The following is a 15789-nucleotide window of genomic DNA, read 5'->3' as shown; positions in this document are numbered from 1 at the left end:
TATGCGGATTTGTGTTGGATTGTACAAGGAAGCAGGTTATGTATGTATGCATATAAGTATTGCATTCACTAAACTTTTGCTTACTTCCTCATTGTTTACCTTTTTGTATAGGTACCATTTGATCTATTGGATGATTCTAGTAGCTCGGCTAGGTTGCTAGAAGTTAGTTTAGGATGGAGTAGCATTGGCTTTGGATATGGTTGGGGGTTTGGTAAAATCCTCGGGATCATGCTCATGGTATTGGTTTGGGATGTCGAGTTTTAAATCCTTGATTTAGTACAACTGGGTCGAAATTGTCACCTTAATTATAACGGGTCTCTTGTTACAACTAGTGATTTGTTCATGGATTTTTAAGACTTAAATGTGGGAACGTATGTAATTAGAGTCACATTGAACTTGTGTTTGAGTCTTGGAATTGTAAACGGGTGTTTGGATTTTAGTGGGTTGGTTGAACACTTAGCAAAATTTGAACCTGCACACGTTCAGGACTAAAAGCGCCGCTTTTAAATCTTAAAAGCGCCGCTCTTTGTCTGCAGGTTGTAGCCTTTTTGATCAGTCGGCAGAAGCGCCACTTTTGGCAGCAAAAGCGCCGCTCCTGTTTAAAAAAAAAATTAGTCGGTTTTTAATTAAACGGTTTGGAGATGTTTCAAGTGGTATCAGAGCATGGTTTAAGGGATATAGGTGACTTTGTGATAGGTGCCTAGACGTAGACTTGACGATGTGGAATTGTAGTAATATGGGTCAGTTTGATGATAGTTAGTGCCTTAGTGTAGGTACACTAACTAGAACTTGCGAATATGTGGGGCCTTAATTGGTGTTGCGCTTGTGCCTTAAATATATAGTCTCCTAGAGAAGTAGGTTGACCAGAAGGCTACTTTGATGGTAAATCCTTGCGCAGTAGGATGACATGCGGTTGTGAAAATATGTGTATACATTATTATATTATATATATAATCTTGGTGCGATATCCTAGGGATGAATCTATTGGAGAGATTCGGTTATTTGGTGTTTTGAGTAATCTATTCCACCGTAAGGACTTTGATCATTCGCATGTACTAGGAGTTTTCGCGTGTTTCGTTTGTGTGAATGTTGTACTAGTCCGGGTAAAGTACTTTATATGGACATGTGGAGGTGGTAAGGTACTAAATTCTATTAATGCTTGATCACCATTATTACAACCATGTATCTTGGCACCAAGCATGACATGTCAAGTACCGAACGAACGAATGTGGCATGGTTGGTGTAGTTTTGAGACGATTTAGGAATCGTGTATTGGTTCCTAGATTATGGTGGTCTCGGGTGATGTGCTAGTGTCACATCGGGTCTATTTTCGGTCTAAGAGTGTTACGGTGGGTATGGTTAGTTGAGGTGGGTAGGTGAAATCACGAGATTGGACGTGTGCGTGGTCACCCTAAGTAGTGGGTGTATTGCTGAGTTTGATTTGGTGTAGTAATTTACCGTAACTAGGAGGATCAACGTGAGTGTGTGATGGAGACTTTGATCCTGTACTGGGATGTAATAAGCCTCTTGGGTATGTTTCGTGTAGGTACTCAGGTGAGTACGGAGATGTGAATCTGGTAGCGACTCTGGTTGTAGGTCGCCTACGACGATGATGTATCGGTGTATGCTTGGGTCATTAAACTTGCAGGAGTGAGACCCTTCATGTTGAGGCTTTGTGTTGGTTGTTTGTGGAATTAGGGTAAGTTCCTTATGGAATCTTTCCCGTATTGATGGTTGTATCGGTGTGCGGTGGAGTGTAAGCCTTGGTGTTAACAAACAATCCTTAGTGTGTTGTGAAGGATTTAGTTAAGCTATATTACATAGATTAGGATAGTTTTGTTGTGGCATGTGTTCACTAGGAAGATTGGTGGTCTAGTGAACTATAAGGTTCATCATGTAGGTACGACCTAGGGCCGTACACTAGCATGTTGGACAATGTCGGGTGTATGGAACCCTAAGGACTGAGATTTAAACCTCGGTAGATTGTGGTAGGAGTTGTTAACATTGTGTCAGGTGCCTCTTTTATACCTGCTAGTGTGATGTGTGACTCCGATGTTGGTGTAGACATGATGTACCCTGGGAATTATCGAGAGACCCTTGGGTGCGACAGTGATGGTCATGGGGAATTGTTGGGCGATCGTGATCCAACAATTTCAATAGCCGATGCTCGTGATGGTTTTCGTGCATACTCTGTGTGAAGCAAAGTGGGGAGAATGAACACTGTGGTCATTTTCAATGTAAACTTAGGAGTGGCGATGAGTTTCGTGCGTTGATGAGCTCACGAGACGAGTAAATACTGTTGCTCCTAAGAGTTTGGTGGGTTGTGATGATTGATAAGGAGACTATGGACATACTGTCTGCTAGGTCACGGTCGATGATGATGTGTTATTAATACGGGCAATGTATTTGTGAGACAGATTGGTCACTCTTCTCCACGAAGGTGAGTAATGGCCCGTTAACTTTTGGCGGTTATTTGAGTGGTAGGTCGAGTGAGTTCGACTGACAGTGAGGGCTGGTGGAGCACGGTGACATGTGCTATGACGACCCTCATTTTTCCATCTCTGTTTTTACTATTTTACTCTTAGAACTTTTTGTGCTCGTAAACTTTATTTAACAACACGTTGATTAAATAGTAATTTTTGATCAACACTCTCTGTCAATTAAAGCTTATGCATTATGTGATATATTATATATATAAACTATATGTAATAATTTAAAATGGTGACAATTATATAAATTAAAAATAATGGGAAGTAAATAAAAATTTAACAACAGTCATGGGCTAAATTTAAAAAGATTAAATAAAATGTATTTTAATTAAATGAAGCAATTAATTATAAATAAATAAATAAATATATATATATATATATATATATATATATATATATATATATATATATATATATATATATATACTAGTTAAAGACCCGCGATTTCGCGGGGTTTTAGATGGGTGAAATCATTTATTTTTTGTATATTGTATTTGTTATTTTGCTTTGAATTTGGTTATCTAAACAATTTAACAATAGAAGATGATCAATATGAAGTTGATGTTTCCATAAGAATATTATTTGTAACATATTTATATTGGTATTATTTTAAAATAAAGAAGAATAAGATTATACAAACATAAGATCATACATTTTAGTTGTTTAGTTGCAACTCGTGTTTAATGATAAGACCCGTAGCATATCAAAATTACCATCATTCATCGATTGGCATATCATAAAGTTCAATTTACATGTCAAATTATTCAATGGATACTAAGCTACCATAAGTTACATCTTAAAGTGTTTAATAGTTACATGCCTAAGAATAAAAATAGAAAGAAACAAATTCATAGATACATCAAATAAATGGGTCACCAAATAAACATATTATTGTATAAAAGTAAGTCAATATCAGTAGCAGCATAAGGCACGCTGCTACTCTCCTGCTACTCGTGTAAAGAAAGTAAAATTCACATTTCATAGCAAGAATTAGAATATAGAGTCAAACCCGAACCCTGAAAAAATAAATAAAGAGGAAGCCATTTTTAGGGCCTTAAACAATGGAAGGACACGTGTAAAGAAAGTAAAACTCAAAAGAGAGTTTTTATTAAGTAATAGTTTTTTGAAAAACCCCTTTAATCACCGTTAGATTAAAAAATTACTTTACAATACCCCATAATCCAACGATCATTAATCATCCACCAAAATTATTAGGTAATAAATCATCATTAGCTAAGTTATTGTCGTTAATACCCTTCTAATTAAAATAAACACAGGAGCTTCTAAGAAAATTAGGGGATCGATATACTAATCCCATTCCATCACCATTCTATGCTTCAACGATTCGGCTTTTTGCATCCTTCCCAAACCATCGCTGATAAAAAACCCTAATCTCATTCCATCTATGTTCTCTGCTTCAACAATTGTAAACTTTCGTAACTCAATTTTTCAAAACCGTTTATTATTCCATGGATGCGATATAAACCTTTGATTATCACCAATCAGATACGTTTAAGTTGTAACATGAAATTAGGGTTTTATACAATCACGTTGTAATTGTTGAACATTATTACGGTTGAAGTCTGTTCGGCCACGTTTATTCAATCTTTAATCGCATTTCTCTATCAATTTTAACAGGTAATTTATCGGTTTGAATTCTCTAATGGCTTGATAGTTTGGTATGATTCACTTTATTACAACACGTATCTCGAATTCTCGATCACGATGTTTTGTATTGAAACATTTTTATTTTTGAGCACTTTTTTACTGATCACATATAAAAAATCCTTATATTTAATGACTATTTACTGATCATGCATAGCCGAGTGTTTTGAGCATTTCAAACAAATAGGACCGAGCACTCTACCCACAATAAGTGAACCGTGACAATCATTTCCGCGAGTATCAAAATTCATGGCTAACTTTTTTTCAGGTTTGTTCTCCCCATAGACACTCTCGTAAGTAGGAACAATTATACCGCTTGAATACCACCCTTCGGTGGGTCCATCATCATAAATAGATTCAAAATTAGTATAAACATAATCATCATTATCATTATCTGATTCATAATCAAGATCTCGTTCCCATTCTACTACAACTATATCTTGAACTGTCGACAAATCCCCTAGTGGTATAGAAGACAAGGGATTGTATCGCAACTGCTGCTTCAATTTTATCAGTTGGTAGTTCCATAACCTTTCCAAGATTTTTTGCACCAAAGTTAAATACAGTCTTTATACGGTAAGAGGTTCCTAAAAAAATATGATCCATTGAGACAAAAATTATATTCTTTACACTAACAGGTTAACCCGTTTAGACCACGTACATCTGAGTAAAAATAATGCCTAAAGAGAAAACCTCAATAATATACATACATACATATATATTATTTTTATTTTAATTTTAATTATGTATAAAAAGAGATCAATATATAGAATCTAATCGTATTCTATATGAACAAAGATGAAGAATGTGCTGTGAATTTTTGTTATCATAATTTACAAGTAAAATTGTGGAAACTTAACACTTAAATTCATTGAATTTAAGTATTACATGATTTATGGAAATATCATAATTTATGGTATGGCCTGTAAAGACCCGTCCTAATCCATAAGGACGAATACAATAACATATGGTTATATTATGAGGTATTTGACCTCTATATGATATATTTTACAAACATTGCATTCGTTTTTAAAGACAAACTTTCATTTCATCGAAAATTGACAGGCATGCATACCATTTCATAATATTCAACCTATAAATGACCTAATCTGTCATTTACTTAATAATAATCTCTATTGAACTCAACGACTTGAATGCAACATCTTTTGAAATATGTCATGAATGACTCCAAGTAATATATCTAAAATGAGCAAATGCACAGCGGAAGATTTCTTTCAAACCTGAGAATAAACATGCTTAAAAGTGTCAACCAAAAGGTTGGTGAGTTCATTAGTTTATCATCAATATTCATTTCCATCATTTTTATATATCACAAGATTTTCATTTCCATTTCTCATAAATATACATTTCAAACATAGAGATAAAATCAATCATATGGTGAACACCTGGTAACTGACATTAACAAAAATGCATCTAGCATATCCCCATACAGGTACCTCATATGTATATATATAAACCTCGAAGTACTAAAGCAGTTCAAATTCTCTGACTGGGGCGTGTCAAAGCCCATAGATCTATCTTTAGGATTCGCGTCAATTAGTGGTGTTCACTAATTCTTAGGTTACCAAGCTAAATAAAAAAGGATACGCGGTATAATAATTCAACCATAGAATGTAGTTTCAAGTACTTGCGTCTATTTTGTCAAACATTTATAAAAGCAGCGCATGTATTCTCAGTCCCAAAAATATATAATGCAAAAGCATTTAAAAAGGGAGTAATGAAACTCACAATACTGTATTTCGTAGTAAAAATACATATGACGGCATCGAACATGTGAAAGGTTGGCCTCGGATTCACGAACCTATATTAATTATTTATATTTATATGTTGGTCAATATCTGTCTAACAATTTAGATTAAGTCGTAGTGTATCACAATCCTAATGCTCGAGATTATCATGCAAAAGTCAATAAAAGTCAACTTGACCTGAAATGATTTCCAAAATCTATACATGTCTATTACATAATTTAAATATAGTCGTTCTATATTTTTCAAATTTTATTAAAGTAAATAATACAAGTCAATTGATAAATAAAATTTTATATTAAAACTTATATATGATAAAATATACTTTTATATATTTTAATTAACAAAATTTATAAAGTTCACTTATTATCATAAAAATATATTGATATGTATTATTAATGTAATTATATTACGTGTGGTAAAAATATCTTTGTATCACAAATTTATTTGATAAAATAATATTGACAATAATACTAATGAGTAGAAGTTGTATTATTTTGTAATAATAATTATTATTATTTTACTAATAATAACAATATTTATATTTACTAATGATGATATTAATTATAATAAAATGATAATTCTAATCATGATAATTTTAATAATAATACTTTCTAATATTAACTGTAATAATAATAAAATATTAATTCTATTTAAAATGATGATTTTTAATAATAATACTAAAATGATAATAATAATGATATTTTATAATAACAATGATATTTATATTAAAATGATAATTTTAATAAAAATGATAGTTTTAATATTAATAATACTTTTAATAATAATAATAATGATAAAATAATAAAAACGATATTTTTATCTAAATCAATATCTTACAATATTTTAGTTTCATCATGATGCTTATACTCATTATTTCCTAATCGAATTGTTTAATAGCTTTTAGTCCTCTTTTATATCGCATTCGTAATAATGATAATAATAGTAATTATAATAGTTAGATGATACTAATATTAGTTTTAATGATAATGATACTAATAATAATAGATATTATAATAATATTAATGATAATACTAATACTAATAATAATGTTAATAATAATAATAATGATAATGATAAAATTAATAATAAACTTAATAATAATAACGATAGTAATAATAATAACAATAACAATTTTTTAATGATAATACTTGTATTAATAACGATAATGATAATAATAATAATATTAATAATAATTATTAGATAATAATAACGACGATAATAATAATAATCATTTTAGTAATAATACTAAAATTAATGATAATTCAATTGGCTATATCTTTTAATCCTTTCATCGACACCATATGCTTTCTAAATGAAAAGTTATTAATTTTTCGTCAGCTTTCCAACGACATGCATATCATATACCTTATCTCAGTAGCATATGTATCAAACTCATGTTTCATCAAAACTATCTAACGACTAAATTAAACATACATGCATGCATAATCATATCTACTCGAGCACTATGCAGGGATACACTTTTAATATATAAAAGATAAGATATGAATGCTCACGTATCAATATTGTGATTCAATATTGCAGGAAAGTACGTAGACACAACGGAGATGATAAACACTAGTTTGACCTCCCAAGCTATACCCCCAAACCATACCCATAATCTCCATAGTTATAACCCATAATTTCCTTAGCTCTATCCCGCTCGAAAAACCCGTTTGCAATAACTCGAACATACCCTCGTCGTAGTATTTTATGTAAAAATAATAATACGAATACTACTAGTAATAATAATAAAAAATTAATAATAATAATAATATTATCCTAAATAATAATAATAATATAATATAAATAATAATAATAATAATAATAATAATAATAATAATAATAATAATAATAATAATAATAATAATAATAATAATAATAATAATAATAATAATAATAATAATAATAAGAGAGGAAGTGAGAATGAGTATATGTGTGTGTGTAATCGACAGACCTCGAATTCGATTTATAGAGTTTGTTGAATTCATTAGCCATGTGATCGCATGGGATTTACTTAGTTTGGCAATGCGATCGCATGGCCAGTCTGGACTAGTCACAATGTTTAACCCTTCTTGCCGACACACATTTTTATTTATTTAATATATTTAATCTTTATAATTATTTAAATATTATATTATATTTACGTGCATAGTTAATTTGTAGATTTAGTTCCAATGACTCGTACGTTGTCGCTCGACCAATGTCCCAGTTCCGGTTCCTCGAACGCATTTTCGTACGCTTAGAAAACTTGCATTTTACGTTACGCGACGTATACCTTTATCTATAATTAGACTTAATCATCGATAGATTATATTACCCAAAGTATAACCTTTACATTTGAGTGTTGTGGTCATTTGCTTCTTTAAACCATCGTTTTGTTATATATACATAACATATATATATATATATATATATATATATATATATATATATATATATATATATATATATATATATATATATATATATATATATATATATATATATATATATATATATATATTTATTTTGAATCGAAACGTTTTATATTAAGGTTAATATATTTTATCATTTTATAAAATATATATATATATATATATATATATATATATATTTGGAAATATTAATTTATATATTAGAAATATCTATATAATATTTAGTTTTTCAAAACTAATTATATTTCAGAGTTTATATAATTTAAAAATCATTTTCATATTATAACATAATTCGATATGAACCATTCATGTACTAGCGTTTACTCTGACTTGTTAAATATTCTAATCACTAACCGAATACTACTATCGTTTATTAAATAGTTCGAAATATATATATATATATATATATATATATATATATATATATATATATATATATATATATATATATATATATATATATATATATATATATATATATATATATCACTTTTTTAATTACACGTTGCAAGTTATTTATATATTTATATTTAATTAAACCACGGACCGTTATTATTAATAACTTTGTCAAAAGGTTTCTAGAAAGATTCTAAATTTTAAGATAACGTTAAAACCTTTTATCCTTATTAAAATGACTCGGTAACAATTTGTCAAAAGTGGTTCCAGATTTTTATAAAGTTATATTAATTTTTAAAGAAGAAGTGACACTCAAATCATTTTATATAATTTCTAAAATTCATAACAATATCTTTAATGGTAATAACTTTGATAATCTTAAAGTTTTATAATATGTTCCTACTTCTCAACATTTAAATTATTTATTTTAAATCCTTATATATAGATATTACGAGAAGGTTAATATTGTTTCCTTTTATATCTTCAACACGTTGTTGTAACAAAGTTCTTTTAGATAGAAAAACGTTTTCATACATTTGAAACTAAATCTAGTACTTATAAATTTGGTTTTCCAAAATTAATTATATTCCAAATCATCCTTTAAAAAGGTTTTATTTATATCCTAAAAAGTTTTCAATATTATGAAAACTAACAATTATCTTATCAAAAGACACGAGAAAATCATTGTAAAGCATATATATAAAGTTAAGCATGAATCTCCACTAACCTTTGTCTAGTTCTCGTTAATTGACACATTTGTTCTATCATGTAAATCACTTTACCATTTTTCGAGTATTGTTAAAAGAACAGATTTCTTAAATCACAGTGGTCCTTACAATAGGGACTCGTAGTCATATCATAATGTATCTGATAATTCAATCATTTGAGATTATCTTTTAATTTCGTCGATAAGCATATATTGAAACTAATACGTTCATGTAAAGTATTATACATCTAATACTTTGTTATCGTTTTCAATTAATATAACTATATCTTATACATATATATACACATAAATGTTCGTGAATCGTCAAACACAGACAAAGGGTAATTGATTACATGAACACAGTTTAAAGTTTTTGAGATTTTAACATTACAGACTTTGCTTATCGTGTCAGAATATATAAAGATTAAGTTTAAATTTGGTCAGAAATTTCCGGGTTGTCACAGTACCTACCCGTTAAAGAACTTTTGTCCTGAAATTTGATTGTGATGGTCATGGCTGACAATAAGTATGTTTTCATGATGCATACAAGCTGAAAATTAGAGTTTTATCATCATTGAGTAATATAGATGGAACCATTTGATTTTGTGAAGAGTACGAGTGAAGCTATCACAAAAGAGTGATATGGTAAATGTAGATTCGTCATATCTTTTGACGCAGACAGGATTGGTTTCCAGAGTTCAAGGGATTTGGAGAAAATCTTTGTAATAAGATTTGGTTCTTCGGTAATTAAGGAAATTAGAATCTTCTTTGGTTAAATGCGATGATCTGTCTCGATTGCTCTGTCGAATATTTCGCTATAAATCCACCCTCTTCATTTCCTTATTTCCACCACTCATACCTTCGATCCTTTCTCCCTAACTCATACTTTAAAGCATTAGTCAATATGCTCCATCCAGTTCTGATTCTTGACATACTCCTAACTTTCATATATGTCATTCTTCTTTTTCAGCTGCCGCCGGAAGAATCTATTCACTTCTACTATACTCTTGGTTTTCTAGTGTTTTTAGTCCTCCCGTGTCTTTATATTGCTATATGCATCGATATATACAGTTTGTAAATTTGTTGTTGGGCTTTATATCTTTCCTTATATTTCGATGTCTCTACTTCTGTCTTCTATAATCATTGTCATCCACAGTTAATGCTCTCTCCTATTTGCTATGATTTATACTCCCATTTTTATTTCGGAACTTCATTCTTTTATTTTCTCTTCCCGACTTTAAATCAAGTGAATAATGATCCAGAATTTGTAGGTATGAATTTCGAAATGAACATAATTAATGTTCTAAGAAGGAAACTGTAATGACACGATCTTGATTTGTCAAATTACCAGAATATTCGGAAACATAAAACTATCAAGAAGGTATGTTCTTGCTATGTTTGGAGATGAGGTAGAATGGAAGAGTGTAACATGGCACATGATGACGATATGATCTTTGAATCATCACGTTCCATTTAGAAACTCAGCATGACTTACTGTAATATAATCACGTTGATCAAGTGTCATTATATTATACTAACTCATGCTTCAGTTCCCAACACTACTTCAAAAACATTCATATTTTAAATTCGAATTTTTACAGAATATAGAAACTAAACAGTTTCCGTTATGATGTAATATAGATAATGCGAGGAGATAAATGATTTCAGATAAGAATAGTTAAGAAAATATCTTCAGAAATATCGAGGATATTTATAATGAAAGATACGATGATATCTTAGAATTTCTAACATCGATGGATGATGATGAAGATTTGTTCGTAAAGGTTTAGAGTTAGGAGCAAGGTATTCGATAATAACTTCAGCAGACACTGAATTATTTGGATTCTTTGAAGGAGGGTTTAGTCTTTGTGATTTGTCCACAGCTTCCTTCATGGTCAGCTCAATTCGTTTTCCAGTTCCAAACTTTTTCTGAGCTTTGCCAATACCCTATTCTTTATCATCAAACTTTTGACTGTTAAAGTCGTTTACAGTTTTTGCTGCTTCATCAGCATTTTTCCAATTTCAGAGAACTAGTTCGCAGTTTGGTATGTTTTTCAGAAACTTTACATTCAAAGTATGTAAGTCTAGGAGATAGACGTTATATGTATATGTATGTATATATATATATATATATATATATATATATATATATATATATATATATATATATATATATATATATATATATATAACTGTTGGCGTAGGAATGCTGCGAGATTCAAAATACTGATTGCTAATTCCCGGTGGTTGGTATGACAATTATTGTTACATGATGTAGATGAGTACTTGATAATGAATGTAATTATTTTTCGGAAAGTCAAATATCAACGAAGTTGTTGATAAGTTAATGCTAATCTGGTGGAATATAAACGGTTCCTCGGTAACGATAATGAAGGACAAACTTATATTTCAAAGTTATAATAAGGCTTATTTGAATGAAAGGTCGATGTTGATTTGCTGGAGATGTGACAAAACTGTCTACTTTGAAAAGGGATTGAAAGGTTATTTTTGCTAATAAAGGTCAAAGGGTCTGACACGGATACATTTTGAATTATGACTTTGGTTTCGAGAGTTTTTCAGGTACATGACTGTGGGTAATATGTGGTTGGATCATCATCTCAATTGTTCATTATTTGAAGTGTCTTTAGGAATTTCGAAGGGTTTTAAATGCAGACTGTCATTGTCAATATCAAAATGATGAAATCGTCATGAATCTTGAATGATTCTAATATCCTTCTGAGTGTTACAAATAAAAGTGATGTTTAATCACAGTTTTGAATTCAAAGTATGGCTTCGATAGATGTAGGAATTTAAGAGTGATGTCTTCTGTTAAATTTTGACTTGGATTTTGATTTGTCAAAATCAGAATATGTAATCTAATTTGGATGCGAATGGTTGTTTTGATTTCTATGAAAGAATGTATATCATTGTGAAAGTAATGAGTATAGTTGATGATTTTTTGAATCAGGATCAAATAATGTAATATATTAATTGTGAATTTATATATATCTCTCGGGTATTACCTACCCATTAAAAGTTTCATAAGTAATATTTTGTGCCAGGAGATTTTATTACAGCCTTTATGAAAATATATGTATATTTTCTTCAGATGTAATACTGATTTGATGAGTTAATACTAAATTAAGCTCATTTGATCTTAGGCTGGAATTAGAAATGAATAATCTCTAACATTAGAGATTACATAATCTTCACAGAGTATTTCACTACTGTGATCAATACTTCATTATTTATTCTTATGGATATTTTCTCGGTAAATGATGTTGGTATTCGTATAATTCTTGCGAACTTTGCAAGGTTCGAATGATGTTGTTTAGTGTAGCGACCCGACCAAATCGTCATTGACGGCGCCGTCTACTTAGGTCTCGTTACGTGGTCATAAGTCTTTAAAATGACGTTTGACCAAAATATGTCGCATTCATTTCAAATGTAAAAGTGTTTCAAGTTTACAAACGTAGTTCCACGACTAGTTACATTACAATGTTTAACGTATAAATGAAACCTATGCGACACAATTTTAAATTAATCCTAAAGATGCTCCATGTATGCATATATACTCGACATCCAAGCAAGTATCAAAAAGAGTGCGGAAGCATGTATCACATAGCGTTTAAGGACCTGAGAAAACATATAGAAAACTGTCAACGAAAAACGTTGGTGAAATCATAGGTGTATTAGTAACGTTTGTTTGAACCACAAGATTTAATATAGTTGATTATCCAAATCGTTTGTATTCCAAAACTATGTTCGCGAGCACCCAATTATCAAGACTTAACTGTTTTGTACCCTGTTACGTAGTGTTAGAACATACACTATACTCGAAAATATATTTCATCCGCTAACGGTAGCGAACCGTCCGAATGAGGCTCGTCAAGCCCATGTGATCACATAATATAAGTTCTCGTTTACACCCTGCAAGTGTAACTAATGATAATTGAATTGAGGCTTTTTGTTCAAACTCGCACGTGGAATGTTTGTTTTCGTACTTGTGTTCAAAGCATAAAAGTATGATACGTATATGTTTCTCCTCCCATAGTTTAAAGTAAAAGTTGTTGAAAAGGTGGGACTATGATCTCACATTGAGTGCACGAGTAAAAAGTACTTCGCAAGTATACGTGTGCAAAGAACAATGCTAGTCTTGACCTAAACAAATAGGCCGTATCAATAACGATAATCACGATTGGTCAAAGATGTTCAATTAGTCCTATGGCTCGTTACGACTCGATTATATAGCATGTGAATCAATTTGTCAAGTTTCATGCACGTTACAAGTAGTTAAGCATGTTAGAACAATCGTATAAATGTTTGGTTAAGTTTGACTAAAAGTCAAACTTGGTCAAAGTCAAAGTCAACGGGGTCGTGTCGGGCATCCGACAATTTTCCCATGATGAGGAATCATATATGAGCACATTAGTCAAATTTCATGTTAATCGGAGTTACGGTTAAGCGGAAAAGTTTTTATGAAGAACAAAACACAAATAAAAAGTAACTGGGCAGATGCGCGGCGCACGCAGGGTTGCGCGGCGTGCACTTCAACGTGGAACCAGGTCAGAAATCGACTAAAAAGGGCAATCATCTGGATTTTCTAATTTGCGCGGCGCGCTGAGGTGTGCGCGGCGCGCATACCTGGAAAAATGCCGGTTTGCGGAAAATTGGCTAAGTCTCGAACCAAAACCCAAATTAACATAATTCATGAACCGAAAACATTCAAAACGCATACCATATATCATTGGAAAGTTAATTTGACGAGGAACACAACTAAACACATTTCATCAATCAAATTATCATTTGAAATAAACAAAACCAAGTGGAAAGCTCATTAAATATCCACCATTAATGCTTTCAAGTTCATAAATGCATATTTATGATTCGGGAATTAAATGCATACATATCATACGTCGTTGTAGGTAATTATGCATAAAATACTATTATGCACTCACAATTTACATTTCAAAGCATTCAATGCATTTAAATTCCATTTTACCTCTATCAAACCCTAACTCAAGAACTGCAAAATCAATAATCATATTAGTGAAGTTTTCTTAATCAACCTACACATCAAATTGAAGCTAATGATGCTAGGAACATATTTAATACTTGAACTTTATCATAACAACAACATTAAACCATCCAAAACTCAAAATCAAACACACACTTTTCAAGTTCATGCTAGTTACATTTAAACAACGAGATCAAGCATATAAATCATATATTCATGTTAGACTTGAACCATAGACACTAATTAACAACTTTATAAGTTAAAAACATCAAGAACACAAAATCTAGTGATTTTAGAAAGTTATCCAAATGAGATGTAATCGGTATGGATTTGAAGAGGAAGATGCAAGGATTCCGAATATGTAATTTGTTTGGATTGATGCTTGCTCGATTTGATTTAGATGATGAATCTTTGTAATGTAGATTTAGAGAAAATGGTGAAAGTATGAAAAGAAAAGGGAAATGAAAATGGATAAATGAATGGATGAGGAAGAGTGTTGACTCTTGACCTAGTCACCTCTTTGCTCTTTTAACAATCTTAGTCCCTCAACTTTGGAAAAGGGTGCGCGAATTACCTAAATGAGATAATTTTAAAACGCGTGTCAACGGGAGATGTTATAAATATATAACAGACTTTAAATAGTTAGACGGAAATTTAACGGAAACAGGCGGGATGTTACATTTAGGGAGTTTCGAGTATATCGAAGGTGTAAAATTAAACATGTAATCGAATAATACACTCAGTTTATTATGAAACGGAATTCAATGAGTTGAAACAGAGATCGATGGTTAAGTTGTTAACGAAGGATGTACATCATAGCATATTAGTAATATGAATTTAACCGAGTAGTATCTACCCTTTTTCAATTCATACATAATCGCTTAGTACGAAAAGACTTATTTTGATCTCAAAATTTATATATATAAAATATACATATAATTTCTTCAGAGGGAACGAGTTAATACTTCATAACTCATTGATACAATATACTCGTTGTTGATTCGTAATGATATCCACGGTGATTCTTGAACTGGCGGAGTTTGTGATGTTATAGATGCTACTGATTCTGATGATGCTGATGGCACTGACTGTGCTGGTGATGCTGACGGTACTATTGATACTGTTGGTATAACAATTGTAGCTTGTAAATCACGCACCATTCTTGTCAGGGTTTTTGGTTTACTCATATGATGTATGGTTAAGGTTAGATCATATAATCTCTAAGACTTTGGAGATTACATAATCACCTCAGAATGTTTCTCCAATGAAGTTATAGCTTAATACTTCTTCGGTTATGGTTGTTGTACTCCTTGGTATCTATGGTGCGTATGAC

This window comes from Rutidosis leptorrhynchoides, chromosome 1 (assembly GCF_046630445.1).
Source record: "Rutidosis leptorrhynchoides isolate AG116_Rl617_1_P2 chromosome 1, CSIRO_AGI_Rlap_v1, whole genome shotgun sequence".
In the NCBI taxonomy this organism is placed as follows: Eukaryota; Viridiplantae; Streptophyta; class Magnoliopsida; order Asterales; family Asteraceae; genus Rutidosis; species Rutidosis leptorrhynchoides.
The sequence above is the reverse complement of the archived record's forward strand: the minus strand, read 5'-3'. Positions refer to the sequence as shown.